The 27522-nt window shown below is 39.4% G+C and overlaps 1 long non-coding RNA gene across 1 annotated transcript in view; it reads left to right on the forward strand.

Annotated features, from left to right (window-relative positions):
* Window positions 1-27522, forward strand: part of LOC146401690 (uncharacterized) — a 565997-nt gene that overhangs the window by 450659 nt on the left and 87816 nt on the right. Inside the window, exon 3 of the long non-coding RNA XR_014809241.1 lies at window positions 26766-26876. This is a non-coding gene — a long non-coding RNA (uncharacterized LOC146401690). The remainder of the gene's footprint in view (window positions 1-26765; window positions 26877-27522) is intronic.

Here is a 27522-nt window from a genome sequence, read left to right on the forward strand (position 1 = left end):
TCTTCCTAAATTTCCTCTCATGAGAGAAATTTATTTCTTTTAACCACAGGGCTGTTGAAGGTAGAATTATAGCAAATGCTTAACAGAAGAACTGTCCTTCATCTGAAATTTGCAGTGATGTTGTTTAGCTTTTTCTTTCCTTGAGGACAGCATACTCTTCTCTCCATATGATTCTTACCATGCTTACCTTGTTCTATCCACATATCTCTTTACTCTTCTGTTCTCCTTCTTCCTCATTATTAGCTAATACAGGGCCTGATTTAGAAAAGATGTCCAGTACAAATATTGGATAAATATTTTGATGCTTTTTTAATTCTTAAAATGACAAAGTATTACAGAGTTTATAAGTTAAAGGAACTAAATCATCCATTACCTTACCACACAAGCTGGCAAATATTATTTTGGGAAATGAATACTTTTTGGAGGAAACACAAATCTAAAATTAAATATCATTTTACATCTTTAGGTATAAAACATAAAATCATACTCAGAGCATTCTTAAAAATATATTTTCTATATTTAAATTTCCTTAAAAGCTATAACACATCATAAAGATGTCTTAAATCGGTGAAGATGATCTCATTTAGCAGATGAGGAAAAAGAAAGAGAGCTTCATACACCTATTTCAGTGACAAAGAATGGATTATATTTAAAATGATCCTCCTGTTCAGGCTCAAATGGTGGTGACATACTTTTGCTGCATGGTCTGGGAATGGGTTTGGAATTGTTTCTTGTCTCAAAATGCTGTACTGAAAATTACCTTGAAAATATTTTCTAAATTGTAGGCATGATGAAAATTCCTTGTGAGATATTTGTTTGCATTTTTATCAGACCCCAGTTTTCCAAGGTGAATATAAGAACAAGGGCTATCCAAGCAACTTTTAGACTATTAAGAGTTGAGATTTATACCCATGCCATTTCCTCTATAATCTCAATGGATTATGAACCTGACTAGTATCCATGAGGATGTGGGTCTGATCCCTGGCCTCACTCAGTGGATTAAGTATATGGCGCTGCCATGAGCTGTTGTGTAGGTCTCAGACGCAGCTTGGATCCTGTGTTGCTGTGGCTGTGGCCGGCAGCTGCAGTTCTGATTTGACCCCTAGCCTGGGAACTTTCATATGCCACAGGTGCAGCCCTAAAAATAAAAAAGTAAATAAAAATAAAAATAAAATAGTGGATATAATAAAGCCAGTGGTAACCTAGGTATATTAAAACAAGAGGTTTATTTTGCTCTTGCAGTTTTACAAACTATATATAATCTCCTAAATGAATTTTTAATGTACTTTGCCCTTATCATTATGGTTACTGTAAACAAAACAGTTAAATAGATTGGATATCTACCATCCTGGAGTTTGGTGAAGACTCAAGAGTTTGCCTTAGAATTCAAATTCCTTTTCACATATCAGACAATTGAGTCTTGTGTTACCCCTGTTGGTTGTTGGAGCAGATGGGGTGATATCAAAGCAACACAACATGATTAACTCAAAAAGAATCAGAGGAGGGAAACACTTTTTTCCTCCTTTAAGTAAATTGTTTCTCCACTATTGCTTATGCAAATTTATTCAAGTGAAAAAGAAATATTTAGCTAACCCATTTTGGATAGGTTGAAAGGAAGTTGAGAGTAGATCATGAACTGGTCTGAGAAATTTTTCAGAGCTAGAATTAACCTTTTGTCTTAATTATGACAGTACCCTCACTCCAAGAAAACTACTCTATAGTCAGATGAGAGACTGGCCACTAAAATCACTTCCTCAAACCACTGGAATCAATGAGACTTAGTGACAAATTGAATGTAGTTAATGAGTAAAAGGAAGATTTTTGTGATGAAGCTCAGATTTCTGGCTCGGTAACAGGATATCAAAAGTAGATTTCATCATGAATTCTGTTTTATTTATTTATTTATTTATTTTCTCTTTCTCTCTTTTTAGGGCCATACCTGCAGCATATGGAGGTTCCCAGGCTAGGGGTCCAGTCGGAGCTGTAGCCACCAGCCTATGCCAAGGCCACAGCAACGTGGGATCTGAGCCGCATCTGCAACCTACACCACAGCTCATGGCAATGCCAGATCCTTAACCCACTGAGCAAGGCCAGGGATCGAACCTGCATCCTCATGGATGCCAGTCAGTTTCATTAACTGTTGGGGCACAATGGGAGCTCCTTGAATTCCATTTTAGTTGAATTAAACTTGAGATGTCTATGAGATGTCCAGTTAGAGAAGTCTATTAGGATATATTATATATGGGTCTGGAACTCAAGAATGAGGTCTAGTCCTGAAATAGATACTTGTGAGTCATCAGCAAATAACTTAAATTGAAGAGTCTTTAACAGATTAAATGTGATGGGGCCAGAAGAGACACTATAATTGATGGGAGAGGGTATAGATACAGAATGTTAGATACTACCCTACCATGAGGGTGATCCATGGCACCTCAGAAGTTGTTGCTGGTGTGGTTCTCTGGTCTCCATGCATTCATTCTCACAACTTAGGCACAGGCAGTAGGCCTTCTCTTTGAGTAGGACAAAAACCTGAGAAAAAAGCTCTAGGAAGATGACTCTCTTCTCCTAAAAATCACTTTGGAGTTCAAGCCGAGCTTGTCAATAAATGGAAGTTCTGGTTATCATGGCATACCCGGGAAATATTCCCCTGAGCCAGATGTCACTAGTCCGGGGACTGAACAGTGAAGATTATGGGTTTGTTGAGTGAGTAGTGTAGAGCTCACCCTTTCTGTATGGATGGAACATCTTTTTTCTCACCATTTACAGGGCTAAGATTATAATTAGGTGGTCTCTGTTCAAAACCTCAATCTCATGGCTGCCTCTTCATTATTCTCACACTATTCCTTTAAATTTAACCCAGCTTTTAGTCTACAGAGGTATCTGTTTAAAAATACATACACCTAAAAAAAAAATACATACACCTGGGGATGCCACGATTTAAGAACTTACCATGAATTACCTGGATGTTATGGTGACAAAGGCATTGGACTTAAAGTCAGAACATCTCACTTTAATTCTCTGTCCTACCATAGATTAGATTTAGCACTTGAATAAGTCATTTTTCCTATTTTAAGCTTCTATGCCTAAACTTATAATAATCTCTAGGATTTCTTCTCTATACATTTATGAATGGAATTTAGTTAATAGCCAGACACATGTAAATATTTATTCATATACTAACTCAGTTTCATTCAGTTATTTATTCAGTGGATCTGTACTAAGCACACATTAGGTACTTCAAGGATATACAGATAAATAAAGAGCTCAGAGACTAGAAGAACTGAGATATATATTTTTCCCTAGGTGAAAATGTATTTTCTCAAGAACTAATTCTTCAGGTTGTAGGTCCTTTTTTTATGAGTCTGGCTTGGCATATGGGGTTGGAGGTTGCTGGAGAAGAGAAAAAACATTTATTGTCCAAAGTGATATCCTGAGAAACTAATCTTGAAACTATAGATGCCGAGGGTCACAACATAACCACACTTTGGGGGAATTTTAGCAAAAAGTAGTACCAGTAGATTGCAGTTAAATAGACATGCTGGTACCGAATGACATAAAATAGCAAGATTCTCCCTCAGTAGATTCAGAAGATAGATACTCAAAGGTACACGACAGTGATATCCATGTGGTTGGGGGTCTTTCAGTAGGCTTAGAACTCTGTCTAGTTCTGTGTGTCTCATATACATGGATCTGTCTGGTAGATATGATTTCACATATAAGCTGGGGGCCAGTATGTACCTGCTAGAACATTCTTACATGTTCCCAGACTCTTTCTTCTCCACTGTCCTGTCAAATAGAATATAAGTCAAGTTTCTGTGAATTATAAGGACAACTCTACTTATTTTAGGAAAAGTAAGATATAGGGGAGAGAAGCAAGTGCTAATAAGAGAGCTAAAGATCAGCTTTTTAAACCAGAATGATCTGAGTGGGAGGTTTAGCTTGCTTTCTAGTGGCATCATTTCTCTTATATGTTTGTTTTTTGCTGGTCAAGATCTCCACCTTCTTCTTTTGGTAACAGAAGTCTGTTTTTCTTTCAGGGAACCATACCTTCACCATTCTGCATGCTCCTGATGGCTATGCCCTCCCCAACTTCATCCTTAGCCAGTGAGTGAACCCATGAGTCATGTTAAGCCAATTAGACTATATTTTCTTGGTATTTAAAAGTATCAGAGAGAAGTGACACATGCATTGAAAACAGTTGGTGGAGAGTCATCCCCATTGCAAATCCCAGTGAGAATCCCCCTTCATTTGGCTACTTTGGAGCAACTTTGGATCTCACATTCTCAGAGCCCTTTTTATCCCTCTCTTCATTTCTCTTATCTGCCCAGTACTCTTTCAATAAATTGTTCATCTGCTTATGCTAGACAGTCTAGGTTTCTCATAGTCACATTGTTTTATGGATTGAATGTTTCTGTCCTCTCAAAATTCATATGTTAAAATTCTAATCTTCAGTGGGATAGTTATAGCAGGTGGAACCTTTGGGAGGTAATTAGGCTGTGAGGGTGGGATTAGTGCCCTTATAAAAGAGACCTCGGAGAGCTCTCTAGCCTCTTTCTACCCTATGAGGTTATGGTGAGAAGTGTGCAAATCAGAAGAGGGCTCTCATCAGAGCCCATTCATGTTGTCACCCTAATCTCTCAGACTTCCAGACTTTAGCACTGGGAAAAGTAAAATTTTATTATTGGTAATAAGCCACCAGGCTAAGGCACATTGTTAAGGCAGCCCAGACTGACGGAGACACATATTAAGTAGAGAAATCCTCCTTCCTGTATCACTTAATACAGCGAACCCTTGCTATTCAGAGGAAGGTTAGGAAATATATTTGCAGTAGACTTGGGTGACATAGTAAATGATCCTGACTCTTTGTCCTTGACTGTGCAAAAAAGAACAATGAAATTCAGATTTGTGAGGGTCCGTTTTAATTGAAAGAAACTTGTAACATCTCTATTCTAAAGAGATTGGGCCTGAAAACAGAAAGTCCTCTTAAAAATAGAGGAGCTTCTTTGGAGGTCTTGAGATGCCCCCTGCTCATATCTAAGAGCCACTGCAGACAGATCGATATTATTTGCCCTAGCCCCTTTCTCTTTTCTACTAGCTAAAGTGGAACTTCCAGAAGTTTCCCTTAGCTTCTGCTTTGGTTCTTGAACAAAGGGATTCCATTATCTTCTACTCTTTCTTCAGCCTTGTCTACAAGTCATTTGTTATATTACAGCATTTCCTGAAATTTAGCAAATTCTTGAAAAGAAAGATTTAATCTTCTCAGGAGAAGCTGGAGAAGATTTATGGACGCCTATTCTTAACATGTCAAAATGTGGCTTGGCTGCTAAATTTACTGGGACCGCCTACACAGCTGAGGATTTCTGTGACTCTGCTGGAAATAATGGCTTTAGGAGGTAACCAAACAGCATTAGAGAAAAATATTTGAGAGAAAACAGATTTTTAGGTTGCAGAAGGATTTCTCATTTTATAAAAGAACATTACATTTTTAGGAGCTCATTAAGTTGTTTTCCCTTATGTTTGACCCCAAATTAGAGTTTGGATTTCTTAATTTTCTCTTCTAAAATTGTCTGCAAGATATTGGGTAACTTGAGTTTTCCAAGTATTCAAATGCCACACAAAATGAAAGCTTTAATTCTTAAGGATTATTATGGAATAAATTGAATTTTGTTAGGTTACCTTTTGTAGTCCTTACTTTTTTTTCCCTGTGCTTAATCATTATAGGTAATTTAAAAATAAATACTGCTGAAAGTGAACCAATAGAAATATTTCACTGTCATTGAACAGAAAGCTAAAAGCCTAATTGCTGTATGTATTGAATATTCTTCTGTGGTAGTAATTTCTTCACTCTTTCAATATCTTTATTTTCTTAAACATTCACAATTTCTCCCTTTATTACTGGCCTTTTTTTTTTCTTTTTTTTTCTCTCCATTTCGTGGAAGAAAATGGTACTGTGTTATACAAATGTGCTCCCTATTTCCTTTGAAACTGTATTCAGTCAGTCCTCGCAGAAAGAATAGGTAATGAAATTCTATCTCTCAAGTGTGTGTAGACATATCAATCACTTTAAGTGGAAACAATCATTCCTCTGCCATTTGGAGCCAACATCTTTGAACACAGAAGTAGTACTGTTGCTTTCGGTTACTAAAAATAGTTTTTCCATATAATGCTTAGGTTTACATTCCATCCACATGCTAAAGAGGTCAAAAAAAGCAGATTTCCTGATAACATTTGATTTGAGCAAAGGGAGTGATAAAAGGTGTGTTCTGTAATCTGGGTTTAGAGCCAGCTGAAAACATGGAGTCCAGTGAAGGTAATCAAGCAGCCCTGTGCTGTTCCCCTCCCCCCACTTCCAGATCACTGCCCAGCCTTGGTCAGGAAGTACAAAGAGTTACAGCTCTTTTCCATGCCTTTGACACCCAGCCCTGCCTCCTCTAACATCCCCTTCATGATCCAGCTTTTTTCCCCCCTCCTACGTAAGCAAAAAGATCTTAAATTTGTGCTGCGTCTTTTTCTTCAAGATTCATCATACATGGTAAGCTTTTGTCTTGGTTTCAGTATTTTAGGAAGCTGACACTAGAAGATACAGAAGATAAGGCATTCAACCTCTCTTGTTGCAACTGTTCCCATCCTTCATGCCTCTTCTACCTATCATAGACTTTAAAACCCATGTGTGTTTAAATTGCTGCTGGCTATAAGCATGGTGCTGATGAATGAGAGAAATATCATGTTAGCACAAGGCCTTCTAGTTATTGTGAGGTGCTGCTGTCTCTACCCAAGGCACTGTTGCTGTGAAGCAAAGAGGCTCTCGTTCCCAATCCCCAGATACACAGCACTATCAATGCAGAAATATTAAAGAGAAAATTAATAATTTATTTTAAAAATTCATTTGCAGCTGCACTTCAGTGAATTAATTACTTTTTGTCTTTCTCTTTTATTCATTTCTCTCTTGCTAATGATCAAGTTAGAAGTCGGAAGAGGAAGTAAGCGGGGTGGGAAGGGGTGGGAGCCTGGTGCTGCCAGAGCAGAAAACACAAAGGAGAACATGCTTTAATATGGGTTCCCTAAGGGACCATACAAGTGAAACCAGATAGGTTAAACTTAATCCCATCTTCTGTACCCCAAAAGCATTAGGAAACCATTTTACCATGTTATAGGTTCTACTTAGTATTTTAGAAGAGGGGGAAATTAAAATCCAGCAAGCCAAAGTCCCAAGTTATTAAAAAGATTAATCTGTTGTTTATCACTACATCTTCTATGCAGTTCACCTCCCTGTATGCTCATTAAAATGGTATAGCCACACAGACAAAGTGATTGTACAATAGTGCTTAAGTGTTAATGGAGCTTGTGTACTGACTTCCAGAAGGGTTGGGGTAGGTGCAGCAGTTTTTACATAACACTTGCTTATCACAACTTGCCAGATGATGCTAAAGGTAACATTATGGCAAGGTTCAAATTCATAGCCATTTTAATCATTTTCTAAACTAGAATAGAAAAATCATTCAGAGAAATTTTGTTTATCAAATCCCAGACTGTGAGGCAAAGCAGATAATTTCTTCCATGTTGAAAACATTGATGGAACAGGAAGACAGTTCTCATCATGCTAGTCCAAGCTGCCATTTTAAAACAAGAAAAAAGATGTGCTTTTTAATATTCCTTATTCTAAGTAGCCGTTTAATGGGGAAAATAACCTATGTACTAATGAGATTTTGAAAGTGAATATAAAGGCAAACACTGAATTTTCTCCAATAATCTTATTGCTTTGGCACAGGATCTGTAGCCATTTGAGTACCAAATGATCCCCTCGGGGAGAAACAATTTCTGTGGGTGCGACTGACTATTCTGGTATGTGTATCCACAGAGTGGGGGATAAAGTTAAGGAGGAAGATGGAGACAGTTCAGTTTAATTTTATCCAAAAGATCAGAGACTGGGAAAGGAAAAGAAGGAAGTAGAGGGAGGAAGGAGGACTACAAGAGCCAATGCTAATGACATTAAAGGCAGACTATCACCAGGAGAGCCTGTTGACTCCTCTCTGAAGAGGTGTCCAGCATGCATCATACCACTGTGCCCCAGACTATTGTAGTCATTTGCCACTGCTTTCATATGGCCTAACAGGATTAGGAGCTCATCAGCTAAATTCCAGGTCTGTTTTCTGGAGGTTGGAATGTGACTCACCATCTAAAAAAATGCATATTTTATGTAGGCTCTCCTCTGAGTAAGAAACAATGGCTTTATGACTTTGAGTCTTTCGGTAATACATGTTGTGGAAATATAGCTAACAAGGCCTATCTGAAAGAGCTCTCTTCAGTATCCTTAAGCCACCAATAACCTCTGTACACTAAACATTCTGGTAAACTTCCCCTGGCAATGAATGTACCCTTAGCACATCTACCTTCCCTAGAAATTCTTTATGTAAAAGTTTATCAAAACAATTCATCATATCAGACAGTAAAAAGCTGAAAATTTATACCTATGATATACCTTTACCATTCTCAACTAACATAGAATAGTGTTTGCAAATGTGATTTTTAAAAATGGTTTGTTTGTTTCATGTACGTGTATTAAAAGTAAAGTTAAATGGAGTAATCAATCAAAAACTTTACCTGACATCTCCTGGCAAGTGATTATGCCAGCAGCTGGAAATTTGGTAGACATCTTTCTTTCCTAATTCCTTCAGTAGGAACATTTCAAAAGGTATAATGATTGGCTTTAAGGAATTTTGTGCTTATGAAAATCTAACCTGATTCTGCTTTATGCATTTAAAGTTTCTCTCCTGTCAGACTTTTTGCTGGCCCTGGAAGCTCTTGGAGGCTTTTGACTACCTAGTACTGCCCCCATGTGGGCCAAGAGTGTCACTATGACAAGGAGCTACCTGCTTTCCATTTTTGACATTGGCAGAGGGAAGTAAATAACATGATTTTTAATAGTTTTTTTGCTATACATCGGTCTAAATTTTCAGCTAAAATAGAACTGCTTTCCAGTCTCTGAATTAGTCAGAAAAAGCTACCAGGCTGGAGTGCCTGGAAATAAAGAATAGGGAAGAAGGGATAGGAAAATCTAGGCCAGTGTTCCCTCTCACCTGGGATTCTTGTTTTTCTCTGCCCAGAAGGTCAAATCTCATCTGAATCAGTATGCAGATCACAGACACAGCAACCACAGTTCCAGACTAGGGAATGTGCTAATTGGCTCACCCGCCCAAAGAACCGGAGTACCAGGCATCTGACACTGAGCCTCTGAGAGAAGCAGGGCTTAATGCAGGACAAAATGTTCTTGCACTGTCGCCTATCCTTGCTTCTAGCAAGCAGTCTGGCCATATGCAGTGGTGACTGGAGCACTTTCATAATTATTTCCCTCTTCGTAGACTAATGTGTACACTTGGGATTTTAGAATGTGATCTAATTCAGAAGAAATTGAAATTAAAGCCAGTATCCCTTCAGCCTTCTTTCCTCATACATTTCTCCTCTAGTGTTCCAAATAGTGCTCTAAATAGTGTAATGCACTCAAAAGGTAGGTCAGAAACTTGATGCAAGTAGTATTAACGCTCTTTAGATCTGTTCTTAGCATTGAGACTATGGTTAAAGCTATAGTCCCCTATAAGATGGTACAGTACAAGAAACAATCCCATTGGATACTGCATATAATTCCCTCTACTATTTGTCTCATGATTCCACCTCACAAACTGTTCAGTTGTTTTCTGAGATTGTATCTGGAAGAGATGAAGTGCATTAGAGAAGGAACGTAGAATTTCCTGGGAGACAGTGCCTGCCCAGTTCTAGGAAGCCATAATATCCTGGAGCTCTCTGCATTGGAAGCTGTCTTCCTGAATCATACAGGGTCTGTGGAGCTGATGCAATAGGAATAGGAACAAGCCATCAGTTGTGGATTAACTCTGATAACTTACCCTGGCTAATGAGGTGGAGGTTTTTCATGCTTCCACTGCCTAATGGCACTCATTAAATATACACTTATTAAATATTCAGATAATTGTGGTAGTCATAATAGTGGTAATGATAGCCACATGGTGACATGATGAAAAAGAAAGCATCCTTGAACTGAAAAATGTTTCATTTTGCCAAAGCAAGTCAGGAGAGCTTAGAGTACTGCTGTGATCCATGTGCAAAACACATAAAGACTATTTAGTTGTTCCATTGCTTTATAATGCTTTAAAAAAAAAAAAGCAAACTAAGAATAATTAGCTAGGAGATTTCCCGGGATCACCTGCATTGGCAAAAATACAGCCAATTCCCCGACAACATAGATAACTTTCTCTTGATTTGGATTTATATTTTGACCTGAAACTAGCAAAGAAAAGCTCTGTCTCAGCATTGTAATTTATGTTTTGCTTCAGTTCCTTATTTATGATAGTTAGATTTTAGGTCAAAGACCCTTGTGGAGCCAGCAACCTTATATTAAAGAGAGCCTTCAACCTCAACTAAATAAGGCTTTTTTTTTTTTTCCTGAACAGGTCTGCTGCTGAACAATTTTTCTTGATAGTGTTTTTCAACTTTTATGTTTGTCAGAGTCTCCAAGTTTGGGGCAGGATGAGATGTGAAGATGTCAGAAAATTCAAGAAAGCTTCTATTTTGTAAGACTCAAAAGGATTTGATAAGAATATGAATTGTCAGTTTTGCTCATCGCTCAGTTCTAAAAATCTATACTCAAAACCTTTCATGTCTGTCTTATCCCTCAGTAGCATCAAACATAATAAAATCAAAATGAATTTTTGATAAAAATCAGGTTTCAAAATTTTGCTATGAGTTTCTTTTCTGTTTGATTCTTTTTGATCAGCACCAGATACACCAGAAACAAACAAGTTTCTCCCAAATCTCATTTTGTAACAGCAGTACTCCTAGCAGGAAAAAAAAAAAAAAAAGACAAATATGGAAATGATGCTAAGATATTTCTTCTATCATCTCTTTTAACAAGTTCATAAAAGCAATACCCATGTTGGCTTTATGAATTTTCCAAATTGAGAATAGGATAGATAATACAACGAGATTCAGCTTTTGAATTTCTGGTGATCTTTCTCTCACATTAGGAAATTTTACATCCCTGACAGTTCAGTAGCACTATTTTCTCTGTTCTCTTAAGTCTAATGTAAGTCTAATGGGCTCATTTAAGCTTGTAATGAACAGCTTAGGAGTTTTTACTCTCAGGTTCCCAGTCCTGCTAGGTTACAATAGCTTGTTTGCATTTGCCTTATGTATTGGATGCTGCATGGTAGTGAGATGCAATCCTTTGCTGTCTATATAATTATTACGATGCTTCTGCAACATGATGTGCTCACTGACACTGACACTTGCAACCTGGTGGTATTTGAATGTACCTGCTCCAAAGAAACCACTGGTCTTATGACAGCTTTGCAATGTGGAATGAGCTGAAAGCAGGCTCAACTGACCTGATTGTAACAACTCCCTGAGTCTGGGGATACTTCTAGTTACTGATGATTGCTTTTCTCATATTTGGAAAAGGCTACACCATGGCTAAAAAAGAGAGACAGAGACATCTTTGACCAAGTCTCTGAACTGTGGGAACTTGTCAGAGATCTTTCATTTATTTTTTTTCTTTTATCTTGAACAATAGAGCTAAGGATATCAGACTATCAGTAACATATTTATTACAGCTGACTGTTGATAGAGTTCCAGTTAATGTTGTTGATGGAGCACACCAGTGGTACTTCCACAATTTCTCTTCCGTAGCAGATTGCAAGTCAAGGGGTCAGTCTGATCAAGAGAGTGAGAGCAAAGGAATTATGATCCTACAGTTTTAACATTAAGATTGTATGTCTAAGAGGGGATAACATGGGATGGCCTAAAGGAGACTCTGGACAGTTGTAAGTCTCCCACTCTTACCCCTTGTCACTTCTAAAATCCACTGCTGGGAGTTCCTCTTGTGTCTCAGCAGAAACAAACCTGACTAGTGTTGAGGACACAGGTTTGATCCCTGGACTCGTTCAGTGGGTTAAGGATCTGGCATTGCACTGAGCTGTGGTATAGTTTGCAGACTTTGCCTGGGATCCTGCCTTGCTGTGGTATAGACTGGCAGCTACAGCTATAGTTGGACCCCTAGCCTGAGAACTTCCCTATGCTGTGGGTGCAGCCCTAAAAAGACAAATCAAATCAAATAAAATCAAATCTACTGCTAGTTTGGTAACTATTTTGAAAGTTAATTTAAAAAATATTTTTATGTTCCATGATATGTAATATTCAGAGTAACATAAACAATATAGGTCCAAGAAGGATGTTTCATTTAAAAGAGCAAGTGTGGATCAAAGTAACTTACCTGATGAAAACAAACCAAAGTATTTATTTTGTACCAGGGGCTTTTACTCCTCTGTGAGATCTAAATTAGTTCTATTAAGGCTAATTCCCAAAGAAGTTTTCTTTTTGGGGGGTCTATCTGCCAAAATGGATTTCCATTTGTCTTGGACCCAGAAAGAGGTAAGCATGTTGAGCAAATTTGCTACAGATATCCCAGCCACTGCTGATGTAGCAATGGAAATGTTGCAAAAGAGTTCTTTGAAAGGAAGAACAAACTAAACACTTATTTCATGAGTACATGAATTGCTTATTATTGTTAAGGTGCCATGAGGCCCAAAATTCTTCCTTACAAAGTCACCCACCAGAGAGAAGGGGAAAAAAAGGATAACAATTCCAGTGTTTAGAAAAGTCAAGAGCTGACTCTAGTGTTTTCCTTATGTTCTCTCTAGAGCTCCATGGAGAATATTCTGTACTGGTAAATTGTTCCCAATCAGCTGGATGAAAGAGAAAAATAAGAACAACTCCTTGCTGTATATTGAGTATATGCTCAGTTCTCCTCCAAGACAGAGGACATCTAGGAGAATATTAGAAAATTTCTTTCTCGTCATTTCCTCCCACCTATTACCCAGTTCTCCACTTGCTTGTTTTCTTTTTAAGAGTGATTTTAATACATTTCATGAAAATGTATACAGCATAATAATCTGATAATAATTGTGTAGCACAATAATCTTTAATATTCACTATGGTTCAACCTTCTCCAAGTTCTAGCCATGCTAGAAAATAGATTTTGAATGAGTAGAACAGTCCCATCTAAGCCACTCTACTTAGAAAACCACCACCGTGATTGTGTGATAACACTTAGAAAGCTGGTGCTTTAGCAGGGTAAGAGTTGAGTCCTTAGTTCATACCAACAATCCCATATCTTGTCTTTCTCAGTTTGCTGAAATTATAGTTGTCTTCTGACTTTATCAGAATAAGATAACTCAATATTAATTGCAAATAAAAACATGCTTCAAATAGTGCACAGGATAGATACTTCCAGAGATCTAACAGAACACAATGCTCTCATTTTAAAATTTATTTTGTCCCCTCTTTGCCCAAGGATAACACAATGTCCTGGATTTAGCACTTATGACAGACCTTACAATACTATCAAGCAATTGTTGTTCTACTCTCAGTCCTTCAGTTTTTCAAAGAAATTGTTTGCTCATTGGCAAGGCTTACTCATTTCTGCTTCCTCCCATGTTGCTTGGATAAGTGAAGACAACCAGTGATCTTAGCAGCAACTTTTTTTTTACCTTTTATTTATTTATTTTTACTGTACAGCATGGTGATCCAGTTACACATATAAGTATACATTCTTTTTTCTCACATTATCATGCTCCATCGTAAGTGACGAGACATAGTTCCCAGTGCTACACAGCAGGATTTCATTGCTAGTCCATTCCAAAGGCAATAGTTTGCATCTATTAACCCCGAGCTCCCAATCTATCCCTTTCCCTCCCCCTCCCCTTGGCAACCACAAGTCTATTCTCCAAGTCCATGATTTTCTTTTCTGTGGAAAAGTTCATTTGTGCTGTATATTAGATTCCAGATATAAGTGATACCACGTGGTAATTGTCTTTCTCTTTCTGACTTACTTCATTCAGTATGAGAGTCTCTAGTTCCAACCATGTTGCTGCAAATGGCATTATTTCGTTCTTTTTAATGGCTGAGTAGTATTCCATTGTGTACACACACACACGTGCGTGCACACACACACACACACACACACGCACACACACATCTTCCTAATCCAGTCATCTTAGCAGCAAATTAATGCTAGTTTCCCAAAAACAAATTCTGAGAGTAATTGAACAATAGGAAAATATATACAAACAAAAGCCACATTTTAGACCTGTAGGCTATTCACTTATGTTTTTAGCTGACATAAAATTCAGGAGCATTTCCTTAAATGGTTGTGACCATGAAATTATAACCATCCTGAAGGCATCAGTTATATTCCGTGCATCTCTGCAATCTCCAGATTATAGAATATTCTACTAGTAGTAGGTGCTCAATATCTGCTTAAAAAGTTAAAAGAGCCAGTGGACTCCTCCTTTTGTCTCTTACCATTATACCATAATTTTCAGAAGAGTGCAGAATTTAGCAATTAGTCACATCTACTACTGAGTATATAACAAGCTAACCAGCTCTTCACCACTGAGTTGGAAAAAGTTCACTTATTTCTTCTTGCTCTAGAACTGCTTAGCAGAGCTACCCATTCATACCTCTTTCTAATGGAAACTGGCCTTCTCATATCTCTACAGAAGTTCAGAGGTTATTGATGGAAAAAACAATTCTAATATCCCAAGTCATGGAGAATGGAACTGTTACTAGTCATTTGACCCAGGAAATATTTCTATACTAAATATACTACCCAGGGATCTGCCTAAGTGGATCTCTTGATTGCGTGATATTAGCCAAATAGTTCCCAGTTTTTAGAACTTGAATGGAATGAGAAGAAAAAAAAAAAAATACCTGCCAGTAGAAAGAGGAAATGACAAGAACAGACAATGGTAATGATATCAATGGGGAGAGAGGTGATGGGGTAGCTAAACTTCATTAATGCTAGATTAATGAATTACTAGGAGAAGACCCCCAAACTCCTACCCCTGAAATCCTTAAAAGACGTTGAGTTTAGAAGTACCTCCATGAGGACCAAGTATATTACAGATCATATACTTAGTTATCTATGAGGGCTTATTGCTTATACCATTCCAGATGTGTTATTAAGCTGCCCTTCTTTGTAGCTAACTTGAGTAGTACTTCAATTCTTTATAATCCAGTAATCCTAAGAAGAACTCAAAATATTTTTATGTTTGTGAATAAGTCAAAGTTTTAACAAGTCCTCTTCTCTCAAAGAATGACTAAAGGAGATGGAGAAACAAGGTAAGAAGGATGTTAGAAAGGGAAGATTCTACTATTCTTCTAGGGTAGATATACCCAAATAAGTAATTACAGACCTTTATTCGCTAATTGATTGCTATGTGTCTGACATGAGCTGTATAAAATAGGAGGTTTTGAAAAAGCTAGGAACCATGGAAAACCTAGGATAAATTGTGAAAGTAATTGGTGATTTTTAATCTTTGTCAGCAGGAATAACCTAGGGATAGTGCTAATAATATAAGTTCTGATTTCATAGGTGTAAGTTGGGTTTAAGATTTTGTATTTCTTACAATTTTCCATGTGATGCCAATGCTGTTGATCTGTCAATCACATTTCAAGTAGCAAGGGTGTAAAATGAAGAGCTCCTTCCTGCAGCTATACAACCATGCTTATTTATTCTTTGTAGGGTGGTATACAGATGATGACTGCTGAAAACCAAACAGTCCACCATTTCTGATCTCTATGGCTTTGAGCAACTCATTTAACCCATCAAAGCTTTAGTTTCCTCATTTGTAAAATGATGATAGTATTTATCTTGCAGGATTATGCTGAAAATTAAATGATGTAACATGTAAATTTTACAGTAGCTTCTAAGTAAATGACATTTATTTTTTTCATTAATCCAGTGCATTAATTAAAAAGCATTTTGAAAAATATGCAATTCTCAACATTAAATATTTGAGGGAAAGAAATATATGATCTCTGACCTAAAGAGTTTACATGAAAATAAGAGTCAAAAACAAATTGTCTATAAATTGCTATAACATAATGCAATGTAAAGTAATAAATGCCATAGAAGAGATAAACGCAAAATGCTTTGGAGTTTAAAGGAAAGGCTGAGGGATGGAAGAAGGAGGAAAAGATGGATAAACCAGGGAAGTTTTCAGCAAGAAGTTCTCATTTGAACTAAACCTTAAAGGATGAGTAAGAGTTCACCTGGCTGAGTAAATGGGGACTGTCATTTAAAGCAGAAGTAATAGCTGTAGAAACAATGATGTTGTGAAAAACAGTGACATTTTAATGGCACTTTCAGACTTCCAGTATGGCTAGAACTTGGTCGAATTGCAAGAAGAGGAGGAAGATGAAGGTAGCTGCTCCTAGAAAGTAAAGATCTCATGTGCCACGCTGAGTGCCTGGGACAGAGAGCATCTTCTATTATAGATCTCATCACACATTATCATGATTATGCATTAGCCCAAGCAGGACTCTGTACCTCTCCTACAGATGTCTGGCCCATAGCAAGTGCTTAATGATTTCTTGTTGAGAGAATAAATGTATAAATACTGCAGGGAGAAAGTTTCTTGTAGTAGCATAAAAGGCCTTAAATAATGTCCCATAGATAGATCCCAAACACAGTTGGCTGTTCTCTTGTCCTGCAGTGACCCCAGCCCTCATAGATGCACCAGCATAAATATACTCCTTAGAGAGAGACCAAGCATTTTTTATTTGGAATGATTGTTACATTATATAACAAAAACAACCATCCCATTATACGACCCATTGCATGCATTCCATTTGGCCTCCCTGTGATGATTCAATCTCTTAGTGGCGCTTAAGATGGTAAAGGTTGAGAGAAACTATTATACTCTAAGCAGATTGGGATCATCAGATGAAAACTATGGTGTGTCAGCATTGCATCCACCATCGCTTGTAACACAAAGTTCAGTAATATAGCTTGCAGCTACGAGTTGATTAGAACAGCTTTCTAGGCTAGGACTTCTGCTTTCTTAAACACCCAGAAGCATGGGGCTGCTTATTTCACCACAGAAACAGAATGGTACAGTCTCCAATGAATGATATGATTTCAATACAGAAAGTTGGCTTACATCTCACTTCATTTTCATTCCATCTATTGATTTCTTCAGGATTGTGCACATTTATTGGAATACCTTTATTAAATCCCCCAGGCATTTCAAGTAAACACAAATAGAATAATTAGAACCAACTGTAAGAGAAAAATTTTAAGTAGATCTTGCCTTCATATTATAGTAGGAATAGGAACCTTGAATTTATCATATGAAATCGTTTAAGGGCTAGAGCTATGCAGAATGATAAAGCAGGAGGAAGTTTACTTTCTATAGAAGGCTGAGAGCACAGAGTTCAAAAGGCATGGGCTGGAGGCAGGCCACTTGGATTTGAAACCTTGCTTGAAGGCTTCCTAGCTTTGTGATTCTGGATATATTTGTTAAATCTTTCGTGTGTCAAGCTCACCATCTATAAAGTAGGGATTATAATATCACTTAATCCATAAAGCTATGGAAAGTTAATCCATGAAATATCACTTAGAATAATTCTGACACACAGTAAGAGCTTAATAACTGTTAGCTATTCTTATAATCTTAAGGGTCTCCACCCCACTAATTCAATAAATATCCCCTACTTACAAAGTACCTCATTCTGCATATCTAGTACCTCCTATGTTCTTCTCATTTCTAGCAAGAGTTTGAGTCATTTGTGTTTGTGTAGTTGTATCTCCACAAAATGTTGCCCATGACAGAAACCTTTTTATTTACCTTTCTCTCTTACTATAGAAAGGAAAATGCTTTTTTAAAAATTATTATTAGGGAATCCATAACATTAATAATCTAATGAGAGGCCTATTATCCTAGCCAGTACCCAAAGCCCCTGAAGTTACAGCAATTTACATCCATTTGTACAACAAATATTTATTGAAGGGTCCTATATGTCAGATACTCCTGGATGCTGAAAGGGTGCAAAGATAAACAAGGTAGTGCAGATTCTCAGTATTTATGGGGAGCATGAGGCTACCAGGAAGGGGAATGTAATCCAGTCTGCTGTAGGAAGGGACATGGTGGCAGGAAAGGCTTCTCTATATATTCACTGGAGGCTTTCATAGGGTTGTTTAATGATAAGCATCAGTTTTCCATTGGTATTTGACATCTAACTGGTTAAGAGACATCTTTCTCTTCTCTCTCTATCGTGAAAACATATCCCTCTTCACATTTACAATGCTCAGAGGACAGGAAACAAATCTAATGATTCTCCAACTCAGAAGCTGGAGACTTGGGTCGCAGGAAAGAAAAAGTTCCTTCAGACGTTACTGACACTATAAAAACAGCATGGGTGCATTCATTCATTCATTCCCCTCTCTACACTGTGCCTTCCCGGACAGTGCTTACTGAGCACACACAGTCCATGCCTCTCATGGATTGTCAATAACGTTGGATAAAATGGAATTTATAAAAAACATTGTGTCCTTTTCCACATGGAAGTTAGAGAGACCGGTTCACAAAGGAAAGCTTTATTCTTTGATCAAAGAATGGAGACATGTGAGATCTCCCTCTAAAGTACATATTCTCACCGAAAGACTGTGGGCTGTCAGGCAGGGCTGCTTGGTAGGGTTCTTGTCCAGGAGGAGGGGGTGGAGTTCTCACAGGTTGTGCACAGGCATGTTGCTGAGGGTTCCAGATCCCAGTGCAGGTGCTCAGAGTGTCTGCATACAGACCACCCAGCCGTCTTGAATTGAAGTGTTGGGCCCTCTGTGCTGAAATGCATTGGGTGCAGCCTTTTCATACAAGGAACACTGACGTCTGAAAAGCTGGATGCCACACCTCTGCCCTCAGTACCCTATGAGAAAGTGACACTAAACACAGCATAAAGGAAAAGAAAAAGGTTAGACTTGATTTTATTACCTATATTCTAGTTTTATTCTCCAGGAATTTCTAAATGGGCCTTGCCAGTGACAAATCCCTACTCTGTGTTTTGTCCTGCTCTTCATTCCTCTCCTCTTCTGTAACTACTTCCCACTGCTTTGGGGCATCCACATAACCCCAGATGGAGGAACAGAACTCTCCCCAGCTGCCTTTTCATATGTTTGTTTGTGACAGGCCTCAGGTCTGAATTTATCCTGATTTGGTGTGTCACAGGGCAACAGACTCAAGACAGTTTATGATGCATAGTGCAAATAATAGCAAGAGAATAATGGTCCCATGTCAAGTTTTTCCTAAAAATGAAGGTATCTAGGACTTTCGCCTGTAGGAAAAAGTGTGCCCCGATATGGAGGCTCCCTGCTGTGGCTGAATATCCCTGGTCATACTTTGCTGTTTTTTGGGAAAGAAGCTTTGGGTTAGAGAGGGTTCATGGGTATAGTCCAAGGGTCCATTGCCCCAGGTTGTCTCTCTGGAGTTTGGGACTCTGGGGCCCTCTTCCCTCCAGTATTATGTGCCCACAAAGTGATTCCTGCAACTTTAGGGCAGAATTAGTGGTTAGGATCACCAGGAGGGATCCTTTCCACTTAGGAGTGAGCTAATCTTGCGGGCCTCCAGTTTTCCAGGTTTTGAGGTTCACCCAATCTCCAGGCCAGAAGGGTTGGAAGACCAGGTAGATGGCTGTGGAAAGCACCTGGGTACCTTATTCCATGGGAGTTTTCCTGGTTTCTCCTACCTGGAGAGTGCACTTGAGTTGTTCTGTTCTCAAGGGGGCTAGGTATCCCTTCCATAAGGCTTGGGGAATGGGTCTACCAATATGCATGGGTCAAACACATTTAATTTTAACTTATCCCTTAATTTTTAACTAACTGCTTTTGGAAGCAGGACAATCAGAAGCAACTTAATCCAATTTTCTTGAGTTTCCTGATGTAGCTTGACGAAGGCCCATTTCAAGGACTGATTGGATCTCTCTACTTTCCCTGATAGTTGAAGACTCTAGGCTGAGTTCAAAGTCTAGTTTATGTCCAGGGCCCTTGTTATCCCTTTCATCACTTGAGACAAATGCTAGACCATTATCACTTTGCAGCAATCCTGAGATCACAAACCTGGAGATTATTTCTTTGAGTAATGTCTTTGCCACTGAAGCTGCCATTTCAATTCTAGGGGTGAATGCTTCTATCCACTCAGAAAAATGTGTCTACTAGCACCAAAAGGTACCTGAAATTGCCAGTGAAATCAATCTTCCAACCCTCTCTAGGCTATGACTCTCTGGTCTGAATGGGCCTATCTGGGGGCTTCTAGGGGGTCTGGTGTTGGGGTTGTTCATTGTGTAGATCAGGCATGTCTCAGCAGTTTGACTGATTATACTTTTCATGCCAGGCATTACTATGACCTCAACTAACCAATTATATAAGGTTCCCCTCCCATGGTGAATTCCTTAATGAACCTCCCTTATGGCTTGACAAATGGAAGTTTGGGGAAAGAAGTATCACCTATGTTCATTAGCTAGTCACTTATAGCCTCCTAGCTCTCTACTGAAGCCCCATTTTCAGGATTTGTCTAATTCTTCCTTTTGTGTAGATTGGGGAGTAATGGATGGGTCTGGCCTTTGAGGTATGAGGGGTATTTGCCAAATTACCAGTTCTTTTTTTTTTTTTTTTTGGTCTTTTTGCTATTTCTTTGGGCCGCTTCTGCGGCACATGGAGGTTCCCAAGCTAGGGGTCTAATCGGAGCTGTAGCCGCTGGCCTATGCCAGAGCCGCAGCAACGCGGGATCCGAGCCGCGTCTGCAACCTACACCACAGCTCACGGCAACGCCGGATCATTAACCCACTGAGCAAGGGCAGGGACCGAACCCGCAACCTTATGGTTCCTAGTCGGATTCGTTAACCACTGTGCCACGACGGGAACTCCAAAAGGTAATGCTGCTCATTAGTCACCAGTGGGAAATTAATCACTTTTTTTTTTTTTTTTTGGTCTTTTTTTTTAGAGCTGCACTCTCGTCATATGGAGGTTTCCAGACTAGGGGTCGAATTGGAGCTGTAGCTGCTGGCCTACACCACAGCCACAGCAATGCAGGATCCGAGCCGTGTCTTGGACCTACACCACAGCTCATGGCAATGCCGGAGCCTTAACCCACTAAGGGAGGCCAGGGATCGAACCCACATCCTCATGGATACTGGTCGGGTTCATTAACCACTGAGCCACAATGGGAACTCCCAAATTACCAGTTCTAGCACCACCCTTTAGGCGGTTGTGTTCATCGTGTTGTTCCCCTTTGTCACCTCTGCATCCCCTTTTTTGGTGACCCCCTACATTAAATTACTGCCACCTGTTTTGGAGACTGTACTGCCTCTAAGAGCTTCAGTATGCTCAAGCAATGTTTCACCTATTTTTCTTCTCAGTAAGCGCACCACTTTTCTTCTAAAAGCCCCATGTGTATGTAGGCTGGCGTATGCATACGAGGGATCTGTGTAAACATTTAAGATCCTCCCTAGCCTGAGCTTCAAGCTCAGGGGAGGGTTATCAACTCTACCTTTTGGGTAGAAGTCCCAGGGATAGAATTCTTGCCTCTATGACTTGAGTTGGGGAGGTCACTGTGTGGCCCACCAGCCTTTTTCCCTCTCTCATAAAGCAGGTTTCATCTGTGAACTGTTCCTCTTCACTGTTGTGAAGAAGCTCACTTCCTGGGCCTGGGCAATGGGAATAGATTGTGTCTGTAGTTTCTGTATGGTGATACTCCAGGAGCCCTCTTTCTGTTTCTGTGGGTAGAAGGGTGGCAGGATTTGGTGGGACAGATTTTTATGGTAGACAATGTGTTGCTTAAAAGCATAGCCTGAACCCGAATTGACCTTCTGATGTATAAATATTCTGTTCCCTTAGAACTTAACTAAAGCCTGAACCTGGTGTGGTGTTCATATAGTGATTGACCAAGTGTTAATTTTTCAGCTTCCTTAAGGAGAGTTATAGTAGGATAAATAAGCAACCACTCCAGTGGAGTGTCTCAGTTTGCTACCCCTTCTCTTATAAATGTTAGGGTGATTATGTCTCTTTTATGAATGTAATGGTCAAAGAGTTCAGCTAAATCTGAGAGGGCCAGGGCAGGAACCTAAAGTAATTGCTTTTTCAATTCCTGAAAGGTGCCTTAACATTCATAAATACTCTCACCCTTTTCTTTCAACTTTTCATATAGAGGCCTACCTATTAGACTATACCTAGGGGTCCAGATGCAGCAAAACCCAACCATGCCCCGGAAAACCCTAAGATATCTTCTAGTTTTAGGAGGGGTGAGGCTACAAATGGCTTCTTTCCTTTCCTGAGGTAGGCCTCTCTAACCTTCTGTGAGAATGAGGCCTAGGTAGGTCCCCCTAGTTTATGATATTTCAGCCTTTTTCTTGGACACCTTTAGCCGTGTTATTGTTTTGTTGAGGGTTTGGGTCCCGCCACTCAAAAGCAAAATTTTCTTGTGACTCTGGGGCTAATAGAGTACAGAAGAAAGCATCTTTTAAATCTAATACAGAATACCAAGTCCTGGTGCACAGTGGAGTGGCCATCAGGGTGCAGGGATTAGATACTACTGGATGTACATCCTGGGTGGCTTCATTTGCTGCCCTGAGGTCCTCTACAATCCTGTATTCCCTATTGGGTTTCTCAGCAGCAAGGATGGGGGGATAACAGGCTGAGTGACATGGTATAATAAGGTCCTGGTCAATTAGGCCCTGTATAACAGGGGCAATGCCCAATAAGCCCTCCAAGTGGAGAGCGTGCTGCTTTCTATTGGGCAACGTATGTCCAGGTTTCGGATGGACTGACAATGGGACTGACTCCTGTAACTCATTCGACCTGTCTCTGGGCCCAGAACTTGGGATTTACTCCAGAGAGATTGACTTGCTCTGTTGGGAAGCTTTGTCCTCAGACATTAACATTATCATCTTGTGGCTTTTGTCTAAGGGGATGCCAATCTGCAATTTGCACTCTCATTAGGTGGATAATAGTCCTCAATTTATGTAAGATGCCTCTCATTCCATTTTGTCAGGCGGTCCTCATCACCTGGGCCTTTTCCAAGTCTCACCTCTGGGCTCACAGGGTTGGCCACTTTCCTTTATCAAGCTGAAAGGGACTATGGAGAATGCCACTCTTGATCCCCAGAGGTTAAGGAGGAGGGCAAAAAGCCCTAGTACAGCTGCCCCTGCATTGTACACTCAAGAAGACAGTCTTGTACTGGTAAGACAAGACTTTCCTCGCTCCCTCTTGTCCACAGGTCCCCACCATCCCCAGGCATCTGGCACCACAGGAAGGCTACCCAGAAGCAGCAGGTGGGCACACATGAGTTTCAGTCTCAGATTTCAATGATGCCACAGTATGATCTACTCAAGGTGGTGCATTCCATATTACTCTGAGGGCTATGTTGTATAGGTGTTGCTGGGCAGAATTGCTCTGAATTTGGATCCTGCTATGGCACAACAAGGTCAGTGGCATCTCTGTAGCACCAGAACCCAGATTCAGTACCCCCTGGCACAGTGAGTTAAAATGATTCAGCATTGCCACAGCTGAGGTCACAACTCTATATGCTTCAGGAAAAAAAAAAAAAAAAAAAAAAAGGGCCAGAGGCCCTTCTATCCCATCAGAATGGATTCAAAGGCCAGAGTCAATCATCCTCACACAAACCTCCCAGAGCCTCTGCTGTCCTCCTTCTGAAGCTGGGGCGAGTCCAGAAACTAGTGGTTACGTGCAGAAAGAAAAGGCCATGGTCCATCCCATCTGGCTCAGCATAATTTTGTTACCAACCCCCTTAGTTGGTCCCTAACTAGAGTCTTTCTTCTTGGTATCATTCAAGTCAATAGAAGGAGACCAAGTTCAATTCAGAAACAAAGGAAAGCTTTACTCTTTGATCAAAGAATAGAGAGGTGCAGGCTCACGCTCTATAGAGTATACACTCTCCCCAGAAGGCTGTTGGTGCTGCTGCTTTATCTTGTCAGCAGGGAGAGGACAGAGTTCTTGCTGGTCAGACAGCATTTGGGCTTCCCATGGAGCTCCGGATTGAAGTGCTGGGTGCAGCATCTGTGTAAGCCCTGCCACCACCATCTTGAATCAAGGTGACGTGCACTGTGCTTCTGCACGTGGTCTGTGAGTGGGAGTGTTGGGCAGAGACATTTCATGCTAGAAGCTCTGGTCTGAAGTGCCAGATGCAAGGCCTCTCTGCATGTGGCACCCTATGCCCTATCAGCAAGTGAAACTAGACTAAGAACAAAGGGAAAAAATTCTGATTTTATTTTATTACCCAGATTCTATTTTTATTTCCCAAGAATCGTTAATGGACTTTGCTCTGACACTGTCATCTCAAAAATTTTAACTGCTGAATTCAACTAAATTCAGCAAAAGAATCAAGACTGTCTTGATTATCATTATATCCCTGACACATGGCTCAACAAATATTTGCCCTGCCCACCTGCCCTGATAGTCAGACAGGCACACATACACACACATTGGGAAAGTTCTTTGGAGGATTGGCATTTGAGAAGAACTTTAAAGAATGGGTAGAATATTAGTGCATCAATAAATATGAGAAAAGTTACTACCTGAGCAAAAAGATGAGCAAAAAGAGCTGGCAAAATGATGGAAATAAAAATGAGTATGATAACCAGAGACTCAAGAGGAGACAGGCAAGCCAGAAGAAAAAATAAGTAGAACCCAAACAACTTTAATTTTGGAAGATGCTAAAGTCATCTCATCTATATTTCACTTTGTGAAGCAAGAAAACTGAAGCTCAGAGGAGTTTAAATAACTCACAGTGGTAGACATTGGCATGGCTGAGATTACAACCCAGATTGCCTAACACATACTTCAATGCTCACTTGAGAAGGGCCTGGAAGAAAAAGCTGGGAAGCCAGGCGGAAGTCATATGGTAGAGTTCTGCACATACAAAATTCACTCCTAAAGTAATGAGGCCCTCTCTTATCTGTTGCCAGCAGTGTAAACAAGGTCAGAATGAAGTTTCCTGGACCGCCTCTTTGGGAGGCATGACGAGGGAAAGTGCAGGCACAAAGCAAGCACCATTGATTAGGATGATTCCTGAGAGAGCATGGACTAAAACAATCTCAAGCTAATTTAAAGAAAAATAGCCCACTTGTGTTTGTAAGGGGGGGGCACCATGGGCTGATTACTTTGTTTAAGCAGAGACTATATGGCAAAGACAACAGAGGAACTTCCTTTATCCTGAAAACATCACATTTGTATTGTGTTCAACATTAATAGAGGTTTAAAACTATACATAATGCTATGATTGTTACTTTGGCTTTTTCATTTTTTTTTAACATTTCTGTTATGAAATTGATCCCTTTGTGTTTATGGCTAGATGCATATTTTAGTCTCATTTTATAACAGAACAACACGTAGGTGAATATGAATAACACTCAGGTTTCTTGACTCCCATTGCTTCATTTATTACACTGATGCTGTCCTACCCAAAAACATGGAGCCAGCATCTGATGTCCTCCCCAAGTAGGTAAATATTGCTCATTTTTATTTGTCATCTAATAAGCAAAAGCCAGATTTGGAGGTGGAAACTTCAAAGTGCAGTTGCTTCATCCTGAGAAAATGTTGGTGTCTGTTTATACCCATATATTAATGGAATAATTTTCCAGATCAGTCAGAGTACTTGAGACACATCAGTGATACATATGCCCCCATTGTTCTTAATTAGCTTCTGATTAAAATGTCTTCTGATGCTCTTCAAGCTTAATTGTTGTCATTGAGATCCATGAAAGTACTCTTGCAAAGATTTCTGCATCCAGAGTTAGAAGCAGGGGTTCTATAGTGAAGCACCACATCCCCAGGAATTTCTTCTCTCTTTTATAATTATAATCAGTCTCTGACTAGTATCATACAAAAATTCTAATACCCAGGTAATGGACATCCTGCAAACATACCGTGACTGTAATACTTGAATTCTTCAGGCAAGGGATCCCTGCAGGGCTGGTCATTGTGCTCAGCAGTTCCATCTGGAAGTTTCTTCCATCAGTGGACACCGTTTACTCCTCTTTTCCACTGGGATGTAAGCTTTACAGAGCACAAGTTAGGCCTAAATTCCAGCATGGTGTTCTTTGTGATGAACCTTGATATTGCCTTCTCAACATCAATTTCACCCTTTAACCCACTGTATAACAGCATTAGTTTTCAAACCTGGATGCATATCACAGTCTACCTGGTAGATAATTTTAAAACCACTGATCCCTAAGGCCTGTCCTTGACCAGTTCAATCTGAATCTTTGTGCTGTAATTAAGAGCAAGGGCTCTGGAACCAGTAGCCTGAGTTTGTATCTTGACCCTAAAATTCGAACTTGGGCCAAATATTTAAACTCTCAGTGCCTCACTTTTCTCAACTACAAAATCAGATTATAATAGTACCCATCTCATGGGACCGAGGTGAAAATTATATAAGTAAATATTTGTAAAGTACTTAGAACAGTGATTGACACATATGAACATAATTATTTGTTATGATGGTCATAAAAATGATCTTGATCATGATGGAGGAAATGGAGCTACGGCTTTATCAAATTGTGTTTGAAGCCCACCCTGCCTCTAAAATGTTCATATTAAATAGCCAACAACTTCAAATCATTAGGCTTTTGGGTTTGTTTTTCCTATAATTTGCAGCTGATATGCAACCAATTATTTGCAGCTTCTTAAACTAGACTGAGAAGTCTGTGGGTGGTCCACCAATACTATAGAAAAACCATCAGGCTGTGACTTAGAAGAACTGAATTCTAGTCCAAGTGCTACTCTACCTAAGGAGCATATGATTTCAGAAAGTTTTGCAGCATTAATTTTATAATATGAGAGTATTTGGGACCGACATCTGATAACTCACCACCTATGATTTTTCACCCCTCCATTCTGTTTATCTAAGAAATTAAAGACTGAACCAGAGAAGAGTTCTAGAGGAGACTGTTCTTTGAGAACGTGGAGGATGATCAAGCTAAAGGAGCCCAGGGTTTTGATATCTCCTGGAGACCAGAGGGTAAGTGAAATAACTCTTAAGAATATTGGTGGACTGAACTTTGTAGTGAATGGTATACAAGCTTTTGCTCCTTTGCAAGAGAGTTTATTTCCACCACCTCCCTGAAGATAAATAGGAGGGAGGTGTTCAATGCTTCTGATTTTCATCATGGAAATGAAGGCAACAGGAGAAAACAATACCAGAGAGGTGGTGATTCTCCAAGGCTGAAGAATACAGAAATTGCCTAACTTTGTTACAAGTTTGGAATAGTCATTCTACAATTGATCAATGCATCACAAGAGCCTGTATACACAATACTGAGATATTTTCTTGAATAGAAGAAACTTAAAAGCAACATTAAACACACACACACACACACACACACACACACACACAACTTTCCCTTGCATCTGGTTACCTCCTGTGCTGCTTACCGGAGATTGGATGAGGTAACCTGAATGTACACACAAGGGTTTTTGGCTATGGCCGTGGAAAGTCCAAACATCCATGTAAGAACTGAATTCTAAAGCAGAGAATACAAACTGACCACTTAAAAGTTTAATGTGGCTGATAGGTGGGTTTTGTTCAGCCTGTAGTTTACTTTTATTTAAATTAGAAGCCAATTTTTTAATTTAATTTTTGTGTGTGTGTAATTTTATGGCCGCAG

This window comes from Sus scrofa, chromosome 7 (genome assembly GCF_054392235.1).
Source record: "Sus scrofa isolate SSC_HxYL_T2T_F1_AM1 chromosome 7, Sscrofa_HxYL_maternal_Yorkshire_Landrace_v2.0, whole genome shotgun sequence".
NCBI lineage: Eukaryota > Metazoa > Chordata > Mammalia > Artiodactyla > Suidae > Sus > Sus scrofa.